Raw genomic sequence first — 12,302 nt, 5'->3', positions numbered from 1 at the left:
ATAACTGCCAATGGTTACTGTTATCTGGTAGCAGGTGGTAGCTGTTCTCAATGCTTTACGGTATTAATTAATATAATTCTGACACTAGCACTAGAAGGTGGGTGCTCTTATGAGGATCCCTGGTTTACAGTTGAAATATTACAGGTAAAATCAGTTGTTAACAGTCACACAGCGAGAAACGGCAGAGCTGGGATTCAAAGCCAGGTCTTCTGGCTTCAGAATCTGTGCTTTTGGCTACACTACTGCCTCCCAGGTCAGGATTAGAGAGATCCAGTGACCAGCACTATTTAAAATAGGCCAGCTTTTGTTCGTGCCTAAAATCAGCCCAAGCCTCTTGCATTTGCCTACAGCGTACAGTCCTTAGATACAAAAATATTGACTATTCACTAGCAAATGAGTCTCCGCGTGGTCTTTATTAGAACCCAGATGTGGTTGGAACATAAGAGAAAAGAGAGAATGGAGTTGAAGTCACATGGTAAACCTGTTTGAAAAAGAAAAAAGAAAAAAAAAGCTGGGCATGTTTCCATTTAAAAGATGGTAATTTCCAGGGCTCAGGGGAGTTACCTTAATCACTGACTCCCCTCACCATCCCCTGCTGTTAGCCCAGCCCCAGTCCCAGTCTGAGGAGAGACACTTTCTCCCAATGTGGCGATCTGGCATAAGATAATTTAATAGAAGATTCAAATATATTTAGATTATGTCCCACTGCCTCCTCCACCACCAAAGAATAAAAAATAGAAACTCTTGCTCTGATACCATCAAGGAACTTAAATGCAACGACATATTTCTTTTTTCCTTTTTTTTTTTTTTAAAAAATATATTGTTGTTGTTAATCCTCACCTGAGGATATTTTTCCATTGATTTTTAAAGAGAGTGGAAGGGGGAGGGGGAGAGATAGAGAGAAACATCGATGTGAGAGAGACACATCGATTGGTTGCCTCCCGCACACACCTCCAACTAGGATACAGGCACATCTGGCTTTATTGCACTTCACTTCCCAGATGTTGACTTTTTTGCAAAAAAAATTGAATGCAAGACCTTCCACCAGCAAAAGAAGATCACAACTCACTTCACTAAGATACTCACTTTATTGTAGTGGCCTGGGACCGAGCCCGCAATATCTCTGAGGTATGCCTGTACACAGTAGGTGCTCAAATCCATGCACCGGGCCTCTAGTTAGTTATAAAAACCAATAGCTCTCTCCAAGTTTCTAGGGCTAGCCTCCAGTAGTCATCATTGTCTTCAGAAAAGTCTTGTTTGTTTGTTTGTTTGTTATTTATACCTCTCTGGGTGCCAGGATGGACAGGAAGCAGCTGGAGAGAGCAAGAGGTTTATTGTCACCAGTAGTGATGTCACCCTGGGGCAGTCTTGACTGACTTCCCATCTCAGTTAATGGCAATTCCATCCTTCCTGATCTTCAGGCCAAAACCCTGGCAGTCATCATTGGTTCTTCTTTCTCCTCAATCCCTCAGAAAATCCTGTTGGCTCTATTTTGAAAATATACCCATAACCCACCACTTCCCGCCTCCTCCACAGTTTCAGGACCAGCGGGATCGAGCCACCATTATTGCTTATCTAGGTTTTTGCAGTTTTCTCCTCACGGGTCTCCCTGCTGTCTCTGCTCTGTAGTGTCACAGCGACCCTTCCAAAACCCAGGTCTGAATGGGCCCCTCCTTTGCTTGAAACCCTCCAATGGCTTCCTTTCCTCACTCATAAGAAATTCCAAGGTCCTTGCCACCATCTAGAAGACCCCGCAGCATCTGTCCCCAACGCCTCTCTGACCTCCACCTGTACTGCCTCCCTCCTGTTCATTCCCCTTCAGCCACACGGTTCCCTTTTTGGCCCTCGGTGCCTCTCCTTGAGGTCCTTGCTCTCGCTGTTCCCTCTGCCCAGAAGGTTCTCTCCCAGATCTTCCCAGGGGAACACGCTCCATTGTTCCTGTCGGGTCTTTGGGAAGATGCCACCATTCCTGAGAGGTCTTCCCGGCTAGATAAGCAGCACACACCTCCTTCCCTCTTTCCTCCCTTATCTTTCCACATGGCTCTTCTCCCCATTTACAATCCATTTTCTGTCTCCCCGTCTGGAATGAACGTTCTATGAGGACAGAGATTTTGCCTGTTTTGTTCACGGCTTTATTCTCAGTGCCTAGCTCAGTGTCTGTGTCATCAGCCCCCAATAGTTATCCAACGCTGTTGAATGAATTGAGTCACAGATTCTTGAAGCTCTGATGACAGCAAAGATCTTCTCTTCAGATACATGAACAGTTTTGCAGACACCCCCCCAATGATGGAGGGTATGATAAATGTGGGGGAGGCAACCTCACTGCCCACCATACCCAACCTGTCACACAGAAACTCATCCTTCAACTTTAAGCCCTGCTAAAGGAAGACCTAAGGAACTGTGGCCTATTTTCATCGTTTCCATTGGCCGCTCATCTAAGCCAGACTTGGGGAGATGATGAGGTTCCTGGTTCATTCAGTCTTTCTATGTCATCTCTGCCATATTCCACCCGTCACTGATTGCTGCAGGCCGCCTACCTCCCACAGATTTAAGTTCTCTGGTTTTGAGTTTCAACATCTGCCTCAACCCATCTTAGGTAACCTGACTCTTTCCCAAGAAATGAACAAGGAGGGAGTTGGGGAGATTGAAAGGTGACCAGGAAAAGCCCAGGATCGGGGTGATGACGGACATTGGGGGAGGGAGGGGCCCAGATCCTTTCCCGTGAAGCTAATTTGGAGGATAATAAAGCAAAGCCCCTCCCCCCCGTGAGGGTCACCTTGTATAAAAGGACAATTGTTCCGAAGTCGCTTTCAATTGTTGCCCTCTGATGCTATCTGGCGGAGAGAAAACAGGAGCCTGCTTGATGGGCGCAGTCCAGAGGCGGAGATCATAAGTAAAGTGGAAACTTGCCCTGGGTTCAGACATCGGATGAAGAAAACATGGCGTTCTGTGCTGTGGACAGGGAGGGGAGCACCAGGAGGCCTCATCTTTATTCCACCTTCCCCTGCCTTCAGAAAGCAGCCTGGAGAGAGCGAGCTCCAGGCTGACCCCTAGGGGTGCGGCTCTGGACTGGGCAGGGGTAGAGAATTAGGCAGGCAGGCAGTCCCAGAATCGATTCTTGTAAAGATACAAGAGGAACGGTTAGGGCTGCATTCTTGCCTGGAGCTATTTACCATCCGTAAGCCTAAGTCCAATAGCACAAATAGGATAACAGCTTTCTTGGAACTTGCCATCCTAATAGAGATAGAATGTTCAGCACTGATTCCTTCGTTTTGAAAGGGTTCTTTGCTAAGATACATTGCAGAAAACCTACTGTGGCCTACAAAGAATCACCTGGGGAACTTTCCCCAAAACACCAATGGCAGGACTCCACCCCCTCCAGACCAACTAAATCATAGTCTCTGGGGGGTGGAGCTTGGACTTTGATCGTTTTTTTACGTTCCCTGGGTGATCTTAACGTGCAGCTAGAGTGGAGTGAGGACCCCTGAACTGTCATCTGGTCCTTACTGATTCTAGGGGAGTGACCCTCCCCAATCCCACAGGATGCAAGTGCACCTGCCATTGTCAATGGGGCGAGGAGGCAGGCAGTGGGCTTAAGCTACAGTGTTGGGCCCCCTGCTGGGGAATTTGGGTGATAGATGCAAATGCCATCTCAGTCTGGCTGCCCTTGTTATCCCAGGAGGTTATGTAGTGGGGAACTTTTGGCCAGCATTTCCCCCCAGTAGACCAGGAACAGAGATAGCTGGTCTCCTGCAGGAAGGAAGAGAGGGGGCGCCACAGGACTTGGGACTGGGGGGTCTCAGGTCTCCCATCTTGAGGCCATCCATGGGCAGAGTGAGGGAGAACCTTGGGAACCATCGCCTTTGTCTCCAGAAGAGGGTCAGCTTCCAGGTTGGAGTTTTATGCGACTGTCCCCTGCAATCTGGAAGGTCTGATGTGACCAATAACCCTTGACTATAGTTAAACCTTTTAGGAAAAACCTCTAAAACTCAGGTTAGCAGCACTTCTGTGCCACCAACAACTGACCTGCCTCCACTCCCATCCTCCACCGTTGAATTCATACAAATGAGAAGACACTTCACAGATTTCAAGAATGAGGACTTCTGGGTTCCCAGATTGGTTCTATGTGTAGAACAGTCAACAGCCTTGATTTTCTGCAGCTGTGGCTTTTAAAACCTTGGCCTTCTGTTGACTTTGGGGATATAATTGTTTGTCTTGTTTTCTTATCCACAAAATGGAACTCAGAGTACCAATGTGATCAGATTGCTTTGAGGAGTAACTAATGAAAGGGCTGTGAACCATGACAGAGACGTAGACCTGCCTCTTATGAATGACTCACTGTAGAATGGTGAGAAAGAGGCCTTTGGGAAAGGTTTGTTGAAATTTTAGCCAAACTCTCAACCAAACTACGTGCTCTCAGGCAAGTGACTGAACCCCCCTGACCCTCAGATTCCTCATTGCAGATCCCGGCTAAGGCTGCCCATTTGCAGAACTTCTGTGTGGGGCCAAGGAGATAATGCCTGAAGACCCTGGATACAGGCACACCTGGCTTTATTGCACTTCACTTTCACAGATGTTGATTTTTTTGCAAAAAAACTGAAGGCAAGACCCTCCACCAGCAAAAGAAGATCTCAACTCACTTCACTGCGACACTCACTTTATTGCAGTGGCCTGGGACCGAGCCCGCAATATCTCAGGTATGCCTGTAGACAGTAGGTGCTCAAAGACATTGTGTCTCTTCCTCCACGACCTCCCTCTTTACCTAAGGTAAGTTAGTTAGGATGTAACTTCCCTTCCTTCCCCAAATGCCAGAGATGAAAGTCAGATAAAGGTCTCCTTCTCTCGTGTGTGACAAGCTGAGCATCAGGAGTCCAGACTGAAAGGCTAAGGTCCTATGGTGTTGGGCACTCAGGCTCCTCTACATGTGCCTTCCATCCTGTAGTTGAAGATGGTGATTTCTAGGAAGGAGAGTGGGGCGACGGAGAGCAAGCCTCTCCCCTTCGAGGGCACAGTCTGGAAGTTCTACTCACATCCTGTGCGGCTGAATGTGAGCTGGAATGCAACGCCGGGGCCTGCGTTTGGGGTTGAAAGCCAAGCTCCACCATTGACTTTCTGTGTGGTCTTGGCCAAGTCACTCAATGTCTTTGTGCCTCTGTTTCTTAATATTTCCTGAAGTGAATGTGAAGATTAAATGGGTTAATATACCCAAAGCACTCAGGATAGTTGCCTGGCACATAGGAGTGAAAGCTATTATTATTATTTTCATTTGTTTAGCCACATGGCCACACTTAACTGTGAGGGAGGCTGGGAAAGGTCCTTAACCAGCTGGCTGTGTGTCCACCTAAAAGCTTAGAGTTCCATTGTTCAAGGAAGGAGGGGACAGGGGACCTTCAAAGACACGTCTCTGTCATGTAAGACTTGCAAAATAACTAAAAAGACTGCTGGAGAGGATTTTGATCTCTAATTTGGGTCTAAAAAAAACCTATGGAAAGTCCTCCTTGTGTGATGGGGTGGGTGTGATCCATCCCTAGAGATGGAGACAGTCATAAAAATAATGAAAATGTGGGAGGCTCTGTCTCAATTGTCCACATGACCTGTTTCAAGGTCCCACAAAACTCTAGTTTTATGAAAACTACCACTTTTTTTTTTTTTACCCCATTCTCTCCCCAGATCTTACTGAGGGCTTATCTGCCAGGCGAGGTGTCCATGGTGAATGCCATCGTTGCTGGCAGTGCCACAATTCTCTCAAGTTTATGATACATATGAGGCTCTCCCAGGCAAGCCTCCAGGATTCCTGACTCTGAAAGGTGTAGATCCCATGAAGACAGCCCACCTGCTCCTTCTCCATCAGCCCCCACCGATGAGTGAGCCAGGAGATCCAACTGGCTTTTCTGGTTACAGATTCGCCACCGCAAGGAAGGGAAGGGACTGGAGTGCAAACTGTCATCCAGTCATAAACTTGATGCTAATATGACTTCAGCTTATGCAAAGGAGGCTGTGCTACCCAAGCTCAAAGCCTGTCTCCCAACACCCAAAACAAGTACATGCTGTGACCAAAGGAACAGGTACTTACCTTTGAGCAAAGTGGAGCTGACCACGGAAATTAAAAAACTAATAAATGAGGGGGTGACTTGGAGCATTATAAATAGGCAATAGAATTTCTCAAGCAACCCTACACTGAGTTTTATCTTTTGACTTTTTGCCAGCAACTCTTCAAGAATGCATACTTAAATGTATCCTTTTGTACACATTTGGTGTTTTATTGGTGCTTCTTGGTGATGACTCTTTGGATAAAGATCCCTGTCACCTTTAAATTTCTCAGCTCTATCATCTCTCCTCAATCAAACTCATCTATAAACAAAACTCTCCAATTAATCCTTTCTAAGGCCAAAGTACTTGGTAAGCAAATATCCACTCCTTAAATTGCTGGCCTACTATGTCCCTCTCCGAGAATCTTCTGGGGAGGCACATGATGAATATAATTATTCTGTGTTTCATCTCTGCCGCCCATTTTTTCTTGTGCGCTTCTGATTTCATTTCAGAAAATTCTTGGCACTTCCTCCGAAGGACAGGTTTTTGCTCATCCAGTACCTCGGGCAGAGGAATTCACGAGTGGGTGCGTAATTAACATAATAAATAAAAGGTGTTGGCATTAGGGTCTTCAACTTCACCTCTGTTTCAAATTGTTACCAGAGCCTGGAATTTTCTGTCCTACAAATAAAGCCTGTAGGTTTTGGCCCATGGAACTCCGGCAAGGCACCAATAATAAGCACAAGGTATTTTTGGCAGCGCTGCCTTCCCATTTCCCATCACTCTGCCCCGGAGGGGGCGGCGTGGGGGGCGGGGTCTACTCCAAACTCAGCGGATATCCTCCCTGAAACCAGTGTCCATGTCACTTGGGCCTCACCCTCAGATACAGTCCATTCATGGGTTTCCATCTGCTTGTGATTTGTCATCTGCTTCCTGGTTTGAATGTGATACATGGGTCCCTGCAAGACGTGTTGCCGGAAAAGCTGCCCGTCCTTCAACAAACCTCAGTGATTTTCCACTCTGCAACCTGCGTGGGGGGTCCACTAAGCCACCCTGCAGGAGAAAGTTCATGGCTACCTTCCCCACCTCCCAGTCCTCTTATTGACCTTTGGTTTTGTAGACTATCATATATATTATTAATTTAATTTTCTACAGGCTTTTAAAAAAACTAATTGCTAGGGGGGAAAAAATGTATGCAGACCAAGAGTCTCAAGTATATGACCCTACTTTACTCATCCCTTTAACAAAAATTACATATACGTAAAAGACACACACACACACACACACACACACACACACACACACACACATTCCCGCACCCCTCCCATGTCTCAAACGGGGGAAGGTATGGTATAACCTCAACCTTCATAAATGCTCACTGGTGGAATTTCTCCACATCTTTCCCTTTGCCAAGCACAGTTTAAGAACCACATGGAGAAGGAGCAGCGAGGGCCCACTGCTTTCTATGCGAGATGGCAAGAAAGGCTGAAACTCCCTCTGGCCACATCTCTCAGCAAACACACTGGGCCGGTGGTTCCTGATCAGAGGGGTGGTGTCCTTCCTCCTGGAATTTTATCCTCTATCCTCGTATTCTTTGCTTTGTTAACTTTGAATGGCCCTTGAAATCAGTTTAAATGTCTTCTCTTAGAGGAAACTGGCCCTGGGCCTCCTTGCCACCCTCCCCCTGTGTGGGCTGGCCTGGCAGGGATCCCACCCATCAGTAATTTACTGGTCACTCTCCCACCCTCTTAATGACATATTCATTAAGGGAAGGGACAGTATCTTACTGAGCTGTGGGCTGCAGTAGTGCATGGTACATTGTAGGTATCAAATGTTTTTTGAGCCAGTGAACACAGCTAAAAACTTTGGGGAGTCCATCTTTGAGATCCCTAAGGTTTTTTAAAAAAATCAGTGACTTAATGGAACTATTTAGAGTTAAGGCAGTGCTTCACACAAAATAGGCCAATAATAAATACGTTACTATTTAGTTGTGATTATTATTACATCTTCCAAGAACCCCATCTATATATATAAAAGCCTAATATGCAAAGTGTCCCCTTGGGAGTTCGACCGACCCAGAGTTTGATAGCTTGCTATGATGTGCACTGACCACCAGGGGGGCAGCATGGAATGAAGGAAGGCCCCAACCAGCAGTTGGCATCTGGCAGCCACTAGGGACCCTACCGGTGCACAAATTTCGTGCACTGGGCCTCTAGTTTCTAAATAAACTGATTCTATATTTTCCCAGCCTTACCCTTCCTTGGCTTCAGAAAATCCTCTTCTGCCCTCAGTACCATTTCATTTATTTCACATTTTACTCACCCCCTCCTCAGTATTTCCTCCAGCTACTCTGCTCTTGGAGTCATCCTCTCTACCTAAAATCTGTCCTCCTAGGCAGCTAGAGGGCCTCCAAGGGGAAGTCAGGGTCTGAGGGGGCTGGGAGGGAGAAAAGGGCCTATCCCTTTGCTTGAATCTAACGGTGCCAATTGACAGTTCTCAGATACATTTTGTTCAGCCCACAAAGGTGGCACATTGTGTTTTAAAAGAATGGACATTAGTTACCAATATTTAAAAATCCGTATCCCTGGCAATGCTAGGCCCAAATTCTCACATTGTAACAATGAGATGATTCATTGATTCCACCTCAGGGTATATATCTGAAGAGACCCAAAACACTAATTCAAAAGAATATATGCACCCCTATGTTCACTGAAATTTTATTTACAATAGCCAAGATATGGAAGCAGTCCAAGTGCCCATTACTAGATGAGTGGATAAAAAAGTTGTGGTGATATACACAATGGAATATTACTTGGCCATAAAAAAGAATGAAATCTTACCATCTGTGACAGTATGGATGGACCTAGAAGGTATTATGCTAAGTGAAATAAGTCAATTCGAGGAAGACAAATACCATATGATTTCACTTATATGTGGAATGTAAAGAACAAAATAAAACAAACAAAATTGAAACAGACTCATTGACACAGAGAATGGACTGATGATTGCCAGAGGGTAGGGGGTTTAGGGGACTGGGTAAAAAAGGTGAAGGGATTCAGAAATACAAATTGGGCCCTGACTGGTTTGGCTCAGTGGATAGAGAGTCAGCCTGCGGACTGAAGGGTCCCAGGTTCGATTCCGGTCAGGGGCATGTGCCTTGTTTGCAGGCACATCCCCATTGGGGGGTGTGCGGGAGGCAGCTGATTGATGTTTCTCTCTCATCGATGTTTCTAACTCTCTATCCCTCTCCCTTCCTCTCTGTAAAAAATCAGAAATACAAATTGGTAGTTACAAAACAGTCATGAGGATGTATAGCATAGGGAATATAGTCAATAATATTGTAATAACTATGCCTGGTGCCAGGTGGGTACTGGAAATATCGGGGGACACACTTTATAAAGTATGTGATAGTCTAACCACTATGTACACCTCCTGAAACTAAAACACAATAATATTTTAAAATATATTTTTATTAATCTCAAAGAAGAATAGAAGGGAGAGATAGAAACATCAGTGATAAGAGAGAATCATTGATCGGCTGTCTCCTGCATGACCCCTACTGGGGATCGAGCCCACAACACTGGGCATGTGCCCTGACAGGGAATCGAACCATGACCTCCTGGTTCACTCAACCACTGAGCCACACCTGCTGGGCCAAAATAATATTGAAAAATAAAAATTCAGCTGAGTACACGTAAAGTTCTAGTTGGCCTTTTTAAGTGATTAATGAATTGGGCAGTGTCTCATCTAGCAATTAGAAGGGTGCTTGGAGGAGTTGTACAAAATGGAAGGGTCTTATAGGCAAAAAGAGTGGGATAAGCAAGTTAAAAGAGTGGATTATTTCAGGCAAAGCCACCCTCCCTTAAGGAGAAGAAGCGGAGGGGGGCGGGGGAGTTATCAGGCAAATTATCTCACTAGGACTGACCAGGAAATTCCAGACTAATTGGTTTAAAATTCCACTCCTGGGAGAGGCTCTAACTGCAATTAAGTTAGGAATTAAGTCTTGATGGGGCTTAGCAAGAGTGATTCTATTTTGGGTCTGTTGTTTATTTTTAACAGCTCTTAATAAAATGCCCCTTCATTTTAGCCTATCTGTTCTCTCATCATGATTAAATTCAGGATATTTATTTTGGTAAGAATACCACAGAAGTGATGTTGTATCTTACTCAGTGCATCATAGCAGGAGGTACATGCTGTCTGGTGATATTAATTTCGAAATCTGCTGGTGGCTCACAAGTTTCTCCATTGCAAAATTACTTATGAATTAGGAAGGGAGAATAGTATCTTCTAGGGAAATACTTCGAGATGAGATAAAGATCCCCTTTTTTTCCCCCATCATACTGTCACCCACTAATTCTAATATCCATTGATGATTCTTGCCTGAAACAACCACAGATAATTTTAAACTAGAATAATAATGAAGAGAAACATGATCGGCTAGTCTATGAAAAGTACTTCATAAATGAGAATGCCCCTTAATCTTCTCTTCCTCAGATAGCAGGTGGAAGTCACAGGGTGTCCACTTTTTTCAGTGAATTATTTATGAGCCCGGGTCCCCACTGAATGGCCTGGGTTCCAGGTGGTGATGTCCTCGCCTGCCCACCTTCTCATCCATTTTTACAAGTCATATACTTCCCACAAGTCTCAGCTCAAAGCTCTCTTCTGCATAAAGTCTTTTATGGGAGGGCAGGGTCTACCCTTATTTCCTTTGATATTTTTCTGCATTTAACAATAACGTTCGGGTCTCAGCACTCCCCCGTGGCAGTGGTAGGAAACAAAGAAAAGGTGATTCATAGTTCCCCAAGAAATAGTAAAGAGAAGTGCATAAAAATTAATGAATTCTAAAGAAAAGAACAAGCATTGTGGAAATCCAGAGGAAATAATAGAGAAAGTGGCTTTTGAAATGGGACTTGAAGGACGCAGAATTTGAGCTGTGGCTGAAGGTAGGAGGCGTTCTAGATTGAGAAGAGGTGATTGTGGGCATAAAATGGTCATACCTGCACAAACATGTGACTATGTACTGGGGGCTGGGCAGGCCTGGCAAGCATTCTAGGCTGGTTGGGTAAAGGGCTGGGAAGAGATTCAACCACTTTATAGAGGCTTTCACACTGCTAGTGTGGGATGTTAGCCCAGATTTGAGCCTGGGGTTTCAGGACAATAATTCTTGCAGGAAAATGGGGGCGGGGGGCGGATTGGATGAATATATTATTGGAGGAATGGATGCCAATCAGGAGTGTTCTAGACAGAATATGAGCACCTGAGTTTAGGTAGCTGTTAGAAAGGAGCAGCCAACTGGTCAACAACCAGTGTTCCACTGCTTCTTTGTAATTCTGAAATCTAAAAAGTTGAAAACCACCCGGCTGGTGTAGCTCAGTGGTTGAACATCTACCTATGAACCAGGAGGTCACGTTCAATTCCCAGTCAGGGCACATGCACGGGTTGCAGGCTCCATCCCCAGTAGGGGGCCTACAGGAGACAACCGATCAATGATTCTCTCTCATCACTGATGTTTCTATCTCTCCCTCTCCCTTCCTCTCTGAAATCAATAAAAATGTATTTTAAAAAATAAAAAATTGAAAACCAAGAATTTCCTCTTAAGTTTGCAGACAATTTATTCAGTAGGAAACCCTGAGCCCACCATGCTGGGAGGAAGCCTAAGCTTCGTGGAGAGAGGCCAGGTGGAGGAGCGCTGAGGTGCCAGCATGCGAGTGAACAGAATGAGTGAAGCCTTTTGGAGTTTCCTAGGCCTGCCCACTGGGAAGCAGCTGCGTGAATGACTCCAACCAACACCACATGGAGCAGAAGAGCCTCCAGCCAAACTCTGCCCAAATTCCTGAGCCACAGACTCATGAACAGATAAACACCACTGTCATTTTACACCACTAATGTTTGAGGCGTGTTTATGAAATTGCAACAGATAAACACACACTTAACGTCATTCATATATTTTCATTGCACAAAATCAGTGTATTTCATGAAAAGGCCACTCCAGCCCTTACTGAGGGTGTTTTGGCGCATATGGTGTATGTACAGTTTACCTTTCTAAAAAAAAAAATCTGAATTTTGAAATCCATCTGGCTGCAAGGGTTTTTTGAGGAGGAATTGTCCTTTGTATTACAGAAATAGAGTTGTCTAGAGTTCCTTCCTGTCTTCCTGCATTCCCAAAATGTCACGAGTGATGCCATAGACTCCTCCAGGCATTTCACATGTGTATCTCATATTTCCCCAGTGACATTATCGCTTTCTCGAAATCAGTAACTCTCACACTTCAG

General features: G+C 45.2%; 2 long non-coding RNA genes across 4 annotated transcripts; one reads left to right on the top strand and one right to left on the bottom strand.

Moving 5' to 3' along the window:
* Nucleotides 1–394: 394 nt before the first annotated feature.
* Nucleotides 395–7,220, bottom strand: LOC106727958. 2 transcript variants are annotated; one of them, XR_001364192.1, is made up of 4 exons: nt 6,908–7,220; nt 4,658–5,169; nt 2,777–2,911; nt 395–481 (listed from the first exon to the last, which is right to left on the bottom strand). It is a non-coding gene; the product is annotated as an uncharacterized LOC106727958 (long non-coding RNA). The 2 variants fall into 2 exon arrangements; XR_001364193.1 differs by having other exon boundaries at nt 2,777–2,952; nt 5,031–5,169.
* On the top strand, nt 4,626–6,763 carry LOC106727959. Of its 2 annotated transcripts, XR_001364195.1 has the most exons (3): nt 4,626–4,697; nt 5,671–6,399; nt 6,543–6,763. It is a non-coding gene; the product is annotated as an uncharacterized LOC106727959 (long non-coding RNA). The 2 variants fall into 2 exon arrangements; XR_001364194.1 differs by lacking the exon at nt 4,626–4,697 and having other exon boundaries at nt 5,351–6,399.
* Nucleotides 7,221–12,302: the final 5,082 nt, after the last annotated feature.

This window comes from Myotis brandtii, unplaced genomic scaffold, assembly GCF_000412655.1.
Source record: "Myotis brandtii unplaced genomic scaffold, ASM41265v1 scaffold506, whole genome shotgun sequence".
NCBI classification, from domain to species: Eukaryota; Metazoa; Chordata; class Mammalia; order Chiroptera; family Vespertilionidae; genus Myotis; species Myotis brandtii.
Note: the sequence above shows the minus strand (reverse complement) of the source record. Positions and strands in the feature narration are given on the sequence as shown.